Source organism: Rhinopithecus roxellana, chromosome 4 (assembly GCF_007565055.1).
Source record: "Rhinopithecus roxellana isolate Shanxi Qingling chromosome 4, ASM756505v1, whole genome shotgun sequence".
NCBI lineage: Eukaryota > Metazoa > Chordata > Mammalia > Primates > Cercopithecidae > Rhinopithecus > Rhinopithecus roxellana.
The window spans coordinates 98,411,734-98,424,099 of NC_044552.1; the positions used below are offsets into that span (position 1 = coordinate 98,411,734).

The 12,366-nt window shown below is 41.3% G+C and overlaps 1 long non-coding RNA gene across 1 annotated transcript in view; it reads right to left on the reverse strand.

Moving 5' to 3' along the window:
- Window positions 1–99: 99 nt before the first annotated feature.
- The window catches only part of LOC115896805, a 36,876-nt gene continuing 24,609 nt past the window's right edge, over window positions 100–12,366 (reverse strand). The window contains exons 4-6 of the long non-coding RNA XR_004056686.1: window positions 3,237–3,443; window positions 1,118–1,236; window positions 100–818 (exon numbers count right to left, since the gene is read on the reverse strand). This is a non-coding gene — a long non-coding RNA (uncharacterized LOC115896805). The remainder of the gene's footprint in view (window positions 819–1,117; window positions 1,237–3,236; window positions 3,444–12,366) is intronic.

The following is a 12,366-nucleotide window of genomic DNA, read 5'->3' on the forward strand; positions in this document are numbered from 1 at the left end:
CCGTCTCTATTAAAAACACAAAAATTAGCTGGGTGTGGGGCAGACGCCTGTAATCCCAGCTACTCAGTAGGCTAGGGCAGGAGAATCACTTGAACCTGGGAGGTGGAGGTTGCAGCGAGCCAAGATTGTGTCACTGCACTCCAGCCTGGGTGACAGAGTGAGACTCTGTCTTTAAAAAATAATTTAAAAAATTAAAAATAAATAAAAGTCTCTTGCAAAGTCCAAGGATTCCAGAAACATTCCATGGGCAGAAGTGGCCAGACTTAATGCCTCACTGAATGTTTGTTTAGGTGAAGAAGGTGCTACAGAGAAAGGGGGAAAGAGAACTGAAGTTTCTCAAGTTAACAGCTGAGTGAATGGTAAAGCCATGAAACAAAATAGGGGCAGTAAGAGAGTGAGGGGCAAGTTGATGGATGTGCATTAGACACATGGAGAGGAGGTGGATGCAGCTGTCCAGGAGGAGACCAGCAGAGCACCAAGGAAAGTGCATTTCTACATAGCTAGTATAAGTAATGGTATACCCAGATGGGAATTAAACCATCCAGGGAGTGAGTTGAAAGGGGAAAATGTAAGCTGAGGAAGCAACCCTGGAAAACAAAAAGGGAATGAGCAAAAATCCCTGGCAGACCCTTGCTTCTGCTGGGCAAGATTCTTTTACAACTTGTTTTCAAGTTCTGTACAGATCTCTTCAAATGGCCCACAAAGTGAAGGCAGCAACTTTAAAGCCCTGAATGTCCTGGTACCTGATGACTTGAGGCTCCCTTTGGTTTTCCTTCTCTTGGCAGTGAGATTAGCTGCTCTGTTCTCCATCGCTATTCCTGGAAATGAGGACAGGGAGGTTCTGAGAGGACAGGCTTTTCCTTTGCCCTGATTCCCCACAGTGTGTACAAAACAACACTGCAAAGACATAACCCAGCTTGTGGTAAACAAGAACATTTCTCTCCTACTGTTATGGCTTAGGAAAATGGGTGGAGAACTTTGACTGCCCCTGGTCCTCTATACAACATCTAGAGCTTGGGCCCAGTGCAGTGCTTGGAAGTCCTTCAAGAGATTCCTACATCGATCCCTCAAGCAATGTGTTCACTTTGACCATGTACATACCATGGTTAATAATTACCTTTACTAAGGATTCACTTCGCAAACTTCCTGGTCATTTTGTTGCTACATATTTCAAAGATGCTAGCAGGAATGGATGGCAGGTATAGATGGTCACAGGTTTACAATCCTCAAGGTGTTCTATGGGAATAAATTTTATAGAAAATGTGATAAGAAGTCATGAATAAATAAAAATATGTGTGTTCAAAAATTAGTAAATAGGCCAGGACTGGTGCTTCATGCCTATAATCCCAGCACATTAGGAGGCCAAGGCAAGAGGATTGCTTGAGCTCAGGGGTTCAAGACCAGCCTGAGCAACATGGTGAGACCCCCGTCTCTACAAAAAAGTTAACAAAAAAAAAATTAGCTGGGTATAGTGGTGTGTGCCTGTAGTCCCCAGCTCTCTGTCTCTGCATGTACATATGCTCACATTTGTGTAACAAATGTAATCTGTTTATGGCTGGGGCCCTTTTGCAGATTCTCTGTTTGCTCCATTTTTATCTTTAGGCCAGACTTGAGGCATTAAATTCAAATCCAGACCACAGATAAAAATTATAGATTTATACTAAAAATTATAGATTTTATTGAATGCTTTGAAGGGAAATAAGGTATTACATCATACCTTGCACTGTAAACTTTCCTTAAAATGCTTTAAGCATTTCTCTTTTTCCCCAAAACCTCTCTCCCTCTGGCAACTGACTCATCTCTTCTTTCCTGCCTATGTATACCCAACAGTCACTCCAGCTGGGGCTCCACCCTTATCACCTTATTTATTTATTTGAGACAGGGTGTTGCTCTGCCACGTGGGCCAGAGTGCAGGGGCGTGATCACAGGTCACTGCTGACTCAACCTCCCAGGCTTAAGCAATCCTCCCACCTCAGCCTCCAGAGTAGCTGGAACTATAGGTCCAAGTGCTAACCTCCAATGTGACTGTATTTGGCAGTAGGACTTTAGGTAGGTAATTAAAGTGAAATAAGTTCATAAGGGTGGCTCTTGCCTATAATCCCAGCACTTTAGGAGGCTGAGGCGGGAGAATGGCTTGAGCCTAGGAGTTCGTGCACAGACCAGCCTGGCCAACATGAGACTTTACCTCTACAAAAGAATATAAAAAATTAGCTGGGTGTGATGGCACAGGGCTGTAATCACAGTGCTTTAGGAGGCCTAGGCAGAAAGATCGCCTGAGGCCAGGAATTTGAGACCAGTCTGAGAAACATAGCAAGACCCTATCTTCTCACACAAAAAAATTTAAAACCTAGCTGGTCATGGTGGCATGTGCCTGTAGTCCTATCTATTAGGGAGGATCAACTGAGCCCAGGAGTTTGGTAAGCAATGATTGTGCCACTGCACTCCAGCCTGGGCAACACAGTGAGACTCGGTCTCTAAAAAACCGAAGATTAAAAGGTTCCTCAAAAGCTTCATTTTACAGTCCTACTTCCTCTAAGTTTTCTAAGTCAACTAACAAAAATTTCATCATTGCTATTATTGTAGGCTACCCGACTTTGCTAAAATTAGCTTCCTTTGTTATAAATTAATTTGGCTTAGGGGAAAAGTTTGTTCAAGATGAACTATGATAGAGATATTTATTTATTTGTTTATTTATTTTTCCAAGACATGGTCTCACTCTGTCACTCAGGCTAGAGTGCAGTGGTGCCATCTCTGCTCACTGCAACCTTTGCCTTCCAGGTTCCAGCAATTCTCCCACCTCAGCCTCCCAAATAGTTGGGACTACAGGAGTGCACCAGTACACCCAGCTAATTTGTGTATTTTTATTAGAGACGGGGTTTCGCCATGTTGGCCAGGATGGTCTCGACCTCCTGACCTCAAGTGATCTGCCCTTTGTGATCAGCACTTTGGCCTCCCAAAGTAAGCCACTATGCCAGGCCTGATAGAGATATTTAATTCAATTTTTTTCAGGCAAATGTGATAGCTGGTCAATTTTTTGTTTTGTTTTGTTTTGTTTTAAATCTTTTTGTTTGTTTGTTTTTTAGAAACCTCATCTGGAAAATTTCTAAAAACCTAGAATGCCATTTTTATTACCATTTCAGAAAAGTAAATACTTTCTTCATTGTCTAATTCATACCAAGTGGCAGCAACTAATGCTCTCATTTCTTTTCTTGTCTAAAATTAGCTTATAATTGTACCCGAGTGTTGTTGTTGGCAAGCAGTCCAATTTCTTTCTCCAGAAACACTTGCTCATGCAGAGGTCTGCAACCATGAAGACATATACTATGGATCTATCATGTTGCTTTGAAAGTTTGATGCTGGGTGCAGTGTCTCACGCCTGTAATTCCAACACTTAGGGAGGCCAACGCAGGAGAATGGCTTGAGCTAAGGAGTTTAAGACCAGCCTGGGAAATACAGGAAATATAGTGAGACCTTGTCTCTACAACAAATGCAAAAATTAAAAAAAAAAAAAAAAAAAATCTTGAAATGCCAGATTTGACCATAGCACTAAATACCAAGGGTTAGTACAAGACAAAATTAATTGTACAACAGTGTGTGCTGTTGAATGGAAGTGAACCAAAATTATATTGAAAGTGTGAATAAAAGGCCTAAAATCAGTTTTAAAACTGGAATGTCCGATGATTTATATTTACCATTAGAAGAGACCTATACCACATAAATTAATTTTAGAGTAATAGAGAAACTATCAAAGGAAATGAACAATGAATGTGTCTGAAGGAAAGAGAAAAGAGGGGGAATAAGGAAACAGTATGCAGCTGTGAAATTTTTACACCGTTGTAGTCTGATCTAAATATTTCTATTTAAAAAAATTAAGTCTGCAATAAAATAATAAAATAAAAACTCAGTGTTTTTGGAAGAGCGTTTCAGCTAGGTGCAGTGGCTTAGGCCTGTAATCCCAGCAATTTGGGAGGCCAAGACGGGTGGATCGCCTGAGGTCATGAGTTCAAGACCAGCCTGGGCAGCATGGTAAAACTCCATCTCTATCAAAAATACAAAATTAGCCAGGCTTGGTGGCACATGCCTGTAATCCAAGCTACTTGGGAGGCTGAGGCAGGAGAATTGCTTGAACCCGGAGGCAGTGGTTGCAATGAGCCGAGATCACACCACTGCACTCCAGCCTGGGCAAGAGAGTGACTCCGTCTCAAAAAAAAAAGAAAAAGAGGATTTCACAGGTACTGATGTGAACTTCCTTCAGAAGAGCATATGATGTCTGGATGTTTCTCTTTGTATTAATTTAGAAGTCATTTATGGCCATTGTCTGGATCCATTACTTCATTAGGGATTGCAAAATTATGACATTATAATTCTATCATCTCTTCTTTATTTTATTGACTGGAATACTTTTAGAAAAACAAAGCAAAACAAAACTTCATCAACCATTTGGGTTACCCTGAGGAATAAATTTATACAGGAAAGTTAGGATCCAAAGGTGACCAATTAAGGTTGTTTTTTAGTATAATTATGAACTTGTGCACTTAAAAATATTTGATATGTTTTAATTCATTGCAGTTATTGTTCTTATTGCTACTCAAATTGTCTTATCTCTAGCCAGGATGGTCTTTGGAATCCTTTTCACATGACCCCAGAAGCTTTTGATAACTTTTTTCTGATACAACAAGGTATTTTAGGCTCATCCTATACATTTTTCCCTCAAACATGGAATCAGCCACACTTTCAAAAAGTCATTGTCTATTTTAAGACAAAATTATATTTAGGGATTATGGTCTGGGCCCTAAGGGGTGCCAGATGATACTGGGCTGGTCATTGTTTCTAAGCCTTTTCAGTGGACAATGCTAAGAACTAATTTTTTTTGTTTTAAGACGGAGTCTCGTTCTGTCACCCAGGCTCGAGGGGAGTGGCGTGATCTTGGCTCACTGCAACCTCCACCTCCCAAGTTCAAGCAATTCTCTGCCTCAGCCACCCGAGTAGCTGGGATTACAGGTGCCTGGCACCATCCTCAGCTAATTTTTGTATCTTTAGTAGAGATGGGGTTTCACCATCTTGGCTGGTCTTGAACTCCTGACCTCGTCTCCACCCGCCTCGGTCTCTCAACGTGCTAGGATTACAGGCGTGAGCCACCATGCCTGGCCTTTTTTTTTTTTTTTTTAAGACAGGTCTTTCTATGTCCCTCAGCCTGGAATGCCGTGGCGCAATCATGGCTCACTGCAGTCTTAACTTCACAAGCTCAAGTGATCCTCCCACCTCCGCCTCCCCAGTAGCTGGGACTACAGATGCGTGTCACCACACCTGGCTAACTTTTTAATTTTTTGTAGAGATGGGGACTCACTTTGTTGCCCAGTTTGGTCTCCAACTTTCAAGCCATCCTCCTGCCTTGGCCTCCCAAAGTGCTGATACTATAGGCATGAGACACCATGCCCCAGCCAAGAAATACTTTACTTTTTTTTTTTTTTTTTTGAGACAGAGTCTCACTCTGTTGCCCAGGCTGGATTGTAGTGGCGTGATCTCAGCTCACTGCAACATCCACCTCCCAGGTTCAAGTGATTCTCCTGTCTCAGCCTCTCAAGTAGCTGGGGCTACAGGCACCCACCCCAACGCCCAACTAATTTTTGTATTTTTACTAGAGATGGGGTTTTGCCATGTTGGCCAGGCTGGTCTCAAACTCCTGACCTCATGTGATCCTCCCCTCCGGACCTCCCAACATGCTGGGAATACAGGCATGAGCCACCATGCCCAGCTGAGAAATATATATATATATTTTTTGAGACAAAGTTTTGCTCTTGTTGCACAGGCTAGAGTGCAATGGTGCAACCTTGGCTTACTGCAACATCCACCTCCTAGATTCAAGGGATTCTCCTGCCTCAGACTCCCGAGTAGCTGAGATTATAGGCACCCGCCACCACGCCTGGCTAATTTTTGTATTTTTAGGAGAGACGGGGTTTCACCATTTTGATCAGGCTGGTCTTGAACTCTTGACCTCAGGTGATCCACCCGCCCCGGCCTCCCAAAGTTCTGAGATTACAGGCATGAGCCACCGCACCCGGCTGAGAAACACTTTTTAAAAGAGAAAATATATCACACGCAAGACCCCTTTAACTGATCTGCTTGTACCAGTCTCTACTGTTCCAATTCATCCTCCACATTTTTGTCAGAATATCCTTATTAAACACAAATCTGATCTTAATCTCCTGCTTAAAAAATCTTGATGGGGCCAGGTACAGTGACTCATACCTGTAACCCCAGCATTTTGGAAGGCTGAGGCAGGGGGATCACTTGAAGCCAGGAGTTTGAGACCAGCCTGGAAACATAGCAAGACCTACCTCTACAAAAAATTTAAAAATTAGCAGGGCATGGTGGTACATACTTGTAGTACCAGCAGCTTGGGAAGGTGAAGTGGGAGGATTGCTTGAGCCCAGGAGGTTGGGGCTGCAGTGAGTCATGACTACACCACTGTGCTCCAGCCTGGGCAACAAAGCAAGACCCTGGATTGAAAAACAACAACAACAAAAACGTTCACTCTAAATCTCCATTCCAATCTCTTTAGCATTCTTCCTTTCTTCTCCCCTAGTTCAGCAACACTACACTACTCTCACCACAAATGTCATCAAGTTCACTTTGCTCCTCAAGTTCACTTTGCTTTTTCTATTCCTGGGTGAATTTAATTCAATAAATAGCTCAACATTGATTTCCTCGAAAATAACTTCTAGTACTCCCCGCGCCCCAGAGAGCTAATCTGTTTCCATTATATCCTCCATACTACTACGAAATACCTTTACGTGGCACTAATGAAACTGTATTATAATGACTTATTTACATACATGTCTATCTCTAGCAAGAATGTCTCTCAAAAATTAAAGATACTCACCAGTGGTGGTACTATTTAGTTTTGTATGTTACACTGATGAGACATTAAATGTGGAATTGCGTATTGTGAGAGTTAAAACTACAGGCACACACCACCAGCTAATTTGTTTTTATTTTTATTAGAGATGAGGTTTCGTATGTTGCCCAGACTAGGCCCTTTCCTTTTTTTTTTGAGACGGAGTTTCACTCTTGGCATGCCCAGGCTGGAGTGCAATGGTGCGATCTCGGCTCACTGCAACCTCCGCCTCCTGGGTTCAAAAGCATCTCCTGCCTCACCCTCCCGAGTAGCTGGGATTACAGGCATGCGCTACCACACCTGGCTAATACTGTATTTTTAGTAGAGATAGGGTTTCTCCATATCGGTCAGGCTAGTCTCGAACTCCTAACCTCAGGTGATCCGCCCACCTCAGCCTCCCAAAGTGCTGAGATTACAGGCATGAGCCACTGCGCCTGGCCCAGACTAGGCCCTTTTCATATTTACATTACGGAGAAAGTTTTAGTTTTGTGCCAGTATGTCTTCAACATCTCTATATTGAGTCATTAATTTTCCTTTTCTAAGAGAGAGCAGGCTTGGAGCCTGTGGAGACAAAAGTAATCGACTGGAATTTCCAACATGATTTTGTTTTGGTTTCTGTTTTTTTATTATTATTATTATTATTATTATTATTATTATTGAGACAGGATCTTCCTTTATTGCTCAGGCTAGAGTGCAGTGGCATGAATACAGCTCACTGCAGTCTCAACCTCCTGGGCTCAAGTGATCCTCCCACCTCAGCCTCCAGAGTAGCTGGGACTCCAGGCACGCTCCACCATGCCCAACTAATTTGTTTTTATTTTTACTAGAGATGAGTTATCATATGCTTGCCCAGACTAGTCTTGAACTCCTGGCCTCAAGCAATCATCCTGCCTCAGCCTCCCAAAGCACTGGGATTACAGGTGTGAGCCACTGTGCCCAGCTCTCCTTCTGTCTAAAAAACTTTTTTTTTTTTTGAGACAGTCTCGCTCTGTTGCCTAGGCTGGAGTACAGTGGCACAATCTCGGCTCACTGCAACCTCCACCTCCTGGGTTCATGAGATTCTTGTGCTCTAGCCTCCTGAGTAGCTGGGACTACAGGCACACATCACCATGCCCAGCTAATTTGTTTTTATTTTTATCAGAGATGAGGTTTCATATGTTGCCCAAACTAGTCTCAAACTCCTGACCTTATGCAATCCTCCTGTCTCGGCCTCCCAAAGCACTGGGATTACAGGCATGAGCAACTGTGCCTGGCTCTCCTTCTGTCTATAAAACTTTTAAAATTAGTATTGGTGATAGAGCTTTCTTTTTAAATAAAAGTGAGCTAATTTAAAGTAAACATATTACAGTAAAGAAGTACATCATTATGGCAAAAATCTCAAAGGATGGATGAAAACAACTTAAGTCTGGGAAACAATGGACTAGGTCCTTGAGAATTAGGGAGCATAACTTCTATTTTCATCCCCAGTTCCTAGCACCATGCTTCACATACAACAGATCAAGACTAAACATACGGCAAATTAATTAGGAAAAAACAACCCCCCAACATTTTCTTTGTTGTTGTTGTTGTTGTTGTTGTTGTTGTTGTTGTTGTTGAGACGGAGTCTCGCTCTGTCGCCCAGGCTGGAGCGCAGTGGCTGGATCTCAACTCACTGCAAGCTCCACCTCCCGGGTTTACGCCATTCTCCTGCCTCAGCCTCCCGAGTAGCTGGGACTACAGGCGCCTGCCACCTCGCCCGGCTAGTTTTTTTGTTTTGTTTTGTTTTGTATTTTTTAGTAGAGACGGGGTTTCACCATGTTAGCCAGGATGGTCTCGATCTCCTGACCTCGTGATCCGCCGATCTCGGCCTCCCAAAGTGCTGGGATTACAGGCTTGAGCCACCGCAGCCGGCCAACATTTTCAATACCCAATATCATTTTAGGGAATATACAGGAAAAGTGACAGGCCTTCTTCTAAGTTGACTTTTCTGAAAAAGTTAGCTTGATCCCTCCTAGTTACATTATTATCCTATAAATGACCTTTTTAAAAACATGATTTCTTATGGCTATAGCAGAAGAGATCAAATTCATAAGAGAATACAATCATAGATTCTCCAACTGATTGTGTGGAATGATGATGTCTTATAAACCAAAGTACATAGATAATAGAAAAATATTTACAATGTGTTCTATACAAATCCCCACATCACTCTTCATCTTGTCATGGTTTGTTTTAAGAAAGGATAGGCTATGGCAGCTCTCACTAGAGGAAAGCTAGCACCATCTGTTGAAGAGTGAGTTCACAACATAAAATGATATTCTCTGTTGACTTCATTAATCCTGACACTGTTTCTTCAAGGTACTTTTTAATCACACAAATTTCAAGACAATAATACCTACCTAAATACAATTTAATTTTCAATTAGTTCTAGTTATCCACTATGACAGTAACAAGCAAAACTAGTTAATTAATCTGATTAAGATATTAATCAGATTGTTTAATCCTGTTAAAATATTAATCAGTCTTTTACTATTTGACTCCTTGATTAGACCTGATGATTAGCCCATTCTGAGCCATTTAAGAAATGGAAGAAAAGCTTATTCAACCACATACTCTATCAGATTGCTTTAGAATAACAAATATCGTATGTATTGCTCAACCTTGTAAACCTGCCTCAACTTCTTGATTATCCATGGTAATTAGAAAGAAATAGCGACAGCCTTGAATTGTGAACTTTACTAATAATCCAGAAACAGTGACTTTCTACATTCAAACTCTTCTCCCACAAATCTACTGATGATATTGAGAGGTTTGTGCTTCTCCTGTACCATTTAGAATAGATGCTTCTAAGAGACAAAAAGAATGTAAGAGATAGCCAGCTCAGACTGTGTGCACGTAGATAGAGATAAGAGGAAAGTCCTAAGTGTTTAGATTCTAAATGACAGTAAGTTATGGTCATATCTGCAATTTCCCCACAGACAGGATTCAGGAGTAAACACCCAAACATTATAAATAAATTCATATGTGGCTCTATTTTAAATACAACATAGACTACTAATTTTAAAGACTTGTAAAACTGAAAAAAGATTCTGAATTTTTCTTGCAATACTCTTTATGAAACTGATTTCAATGAAAAAGTTTAAAATGTATTTACTTTTGAAAAGTCAGGTTATGATATCTAAATGAGAAATGACACAGATTTTCCTAAAATATTTTCAAATCAAAGTCTCTCTTAGAAGAAAAATTAAGAAGCATTAAATTGATCATAATTTTTTAAATGTATTCAATAAAAAGTAATGGAAGTAACAGTTACTTCGAAGAACAATATGTGAAACTCTCATGTAAAAAGGAGGCTTTTGTCATAGGAACAGTTGTCAGATTTGCCAGTGGTATACTCCTTGGGAATCCTCTGGCAATTTAGGAAAAACATTAACTCTCCTACGCCTGGAGGGTACCATTTGGTGCCCTAAAGCAATGATTCAATAAAGCAATACTTTTGTTAAATGGCACCTAAGTTTTAGGACATGGGGTAAATATGAATATGTTTGTGAGTCCAGGGATAGGCAGGGTGTTTACTCTTGACCTAAGCCTTTCCCCTACCTCTTCAAGTACCCTAATCTACCAAAGGGAAGACAAAATACAGCTTCATCAGTTACTCATCTCAACTGGTTTAAGGACCAGGGCAAGACACTGGCCAAGCTGACTGTAACATTCCTTAGCTGGCCATGCCCGACAGTGTTCTCTCCTTACGCCTTCCAACCAGAAAACAGCTTTCTTGCACTTTACACTAGCTGTTTCAAATCATATCTGGAAAAAAGAACATACGTTTTTATGTAATATAAATAATTATGGTTCCACAACTTATTTTATATCAATTCCAGCTACTTTTTAAGTTCAAGTTGCTAAGAGAAACTCCTTACACAGTTGAAGACCCTTTCCTCAGGTACTTCCATCAAAAGGGAACAGAAAAAACACCCCCCATTCATCCATGCATGCTAAGTATTTTTGGATACTCCTACAAAAGCTTTTTTCAAACTGTAAAGAGCTTTGTGGTTTTTTTTCTATATTTATAAAAAGCATTTTTAACAAAATCTGACAATACTAAAAGGTAAGAAGAAAGCAAGTATCTGAGTATAATACCTATACCTGGAAAAATTCTATTTATACATGAACACACAGATAAATTTATTTATTTATTTAGAGACAGGGTCTTGCTCTGTCACTCAAGCTGGAATGCAGTGCACTGGCACAAACATAGCTCACTGTACCCTCCAACTCCTGGGCTCAAGCAATCCTCCTGCCTCAGCCACCTGAGCAGCTAGGATTACAGGCATGTGCCACCATGGTTGGCTAATTTTTTTTTTTTCAATTTTCTGTAGAGATGGGGAGACTCTCTTATGTTGCCCAGCTGGTCACGAACTCCTAGCTTCGATTGATCTTCCCAACTTGGCCTCCCACAGCACCAGGATACAGGCATGAGTCACCATGCCTGGCCAATATATTTTTAACTAAACAGGTTAATCGTTCACATGTCTCATGAATTGATTTTTCTCCACTTAACAATATGTCAGGGATGAGTAATTGTGACTACCCGCCAGGTCAAGTTTCTTTTCTTTGGTCAAGTTTCTTTTATTTGCAAAGTCAATGTAGTGGGTTGAATGGTGGCCCCCAAAAATACATGTCTAAATCCTATCACCTGGTATGTATCCTTATCTGGAAAAAGAATCTTTGCAGGTGTAAGTGAGGATTTCAAGATGAGATCATTCTGAATTAACCAAGTGGACCCTAAATCCAATGACAAATGTCCCAGAGATAGAACAGGATAGGATAGATGGCTAGTATCATTTGGCTCTGTCCCTACCCAAATTTCATCTTGAATTGTAGCTCCCATAATTCCCACGTGTTGTGGGAGGGACCTAGAGGGAGATAACTGAATTGTGGGGGCAGTTCCCCATACTGTTCTCCCGGTAGTGAGTAAGTGTCATGAGATCTGATGGTTTTATAAGGCAAACCCCTTTCACTTGACTCTCATTCTCTCTTGTCTGCCGCCATGTAAGATGTGCCTTTTGCCCTATGCCTTTTGCCCTATGCCATGGTTGTGAGGTCTCCCCAGTCTGAGGTGTGTCTTTATCAGCAGTGTGAAAACGGATTAATACAGTGGTTCACACCTGTAATCTCAACTTTGGGAGACCAAGGCAGGAGGATCACTTGAGTCTAAGAGTTTGAAATCAGCCTAGGCAACATAGACTACATCTAAAATAGAGACAGAGAAAGAGAGAGAGAGAGAGAGAGAGAAAGAGAGGAGGCCATGTGAAGACAGAGGTGGAGACAGGATCTATGTATGCACAGCCAAAAAATGTGTGTGGCCACTAGGGACTGGAAGAAACAGAGGATTCCCCTCGAGTGCCTTCAGAGAGACTATGGCCCTGTAGACACCTGGATTTCAGACTTCTGGCCTCTGAAGTACAAGAGAATAAATTTCTGTGGTT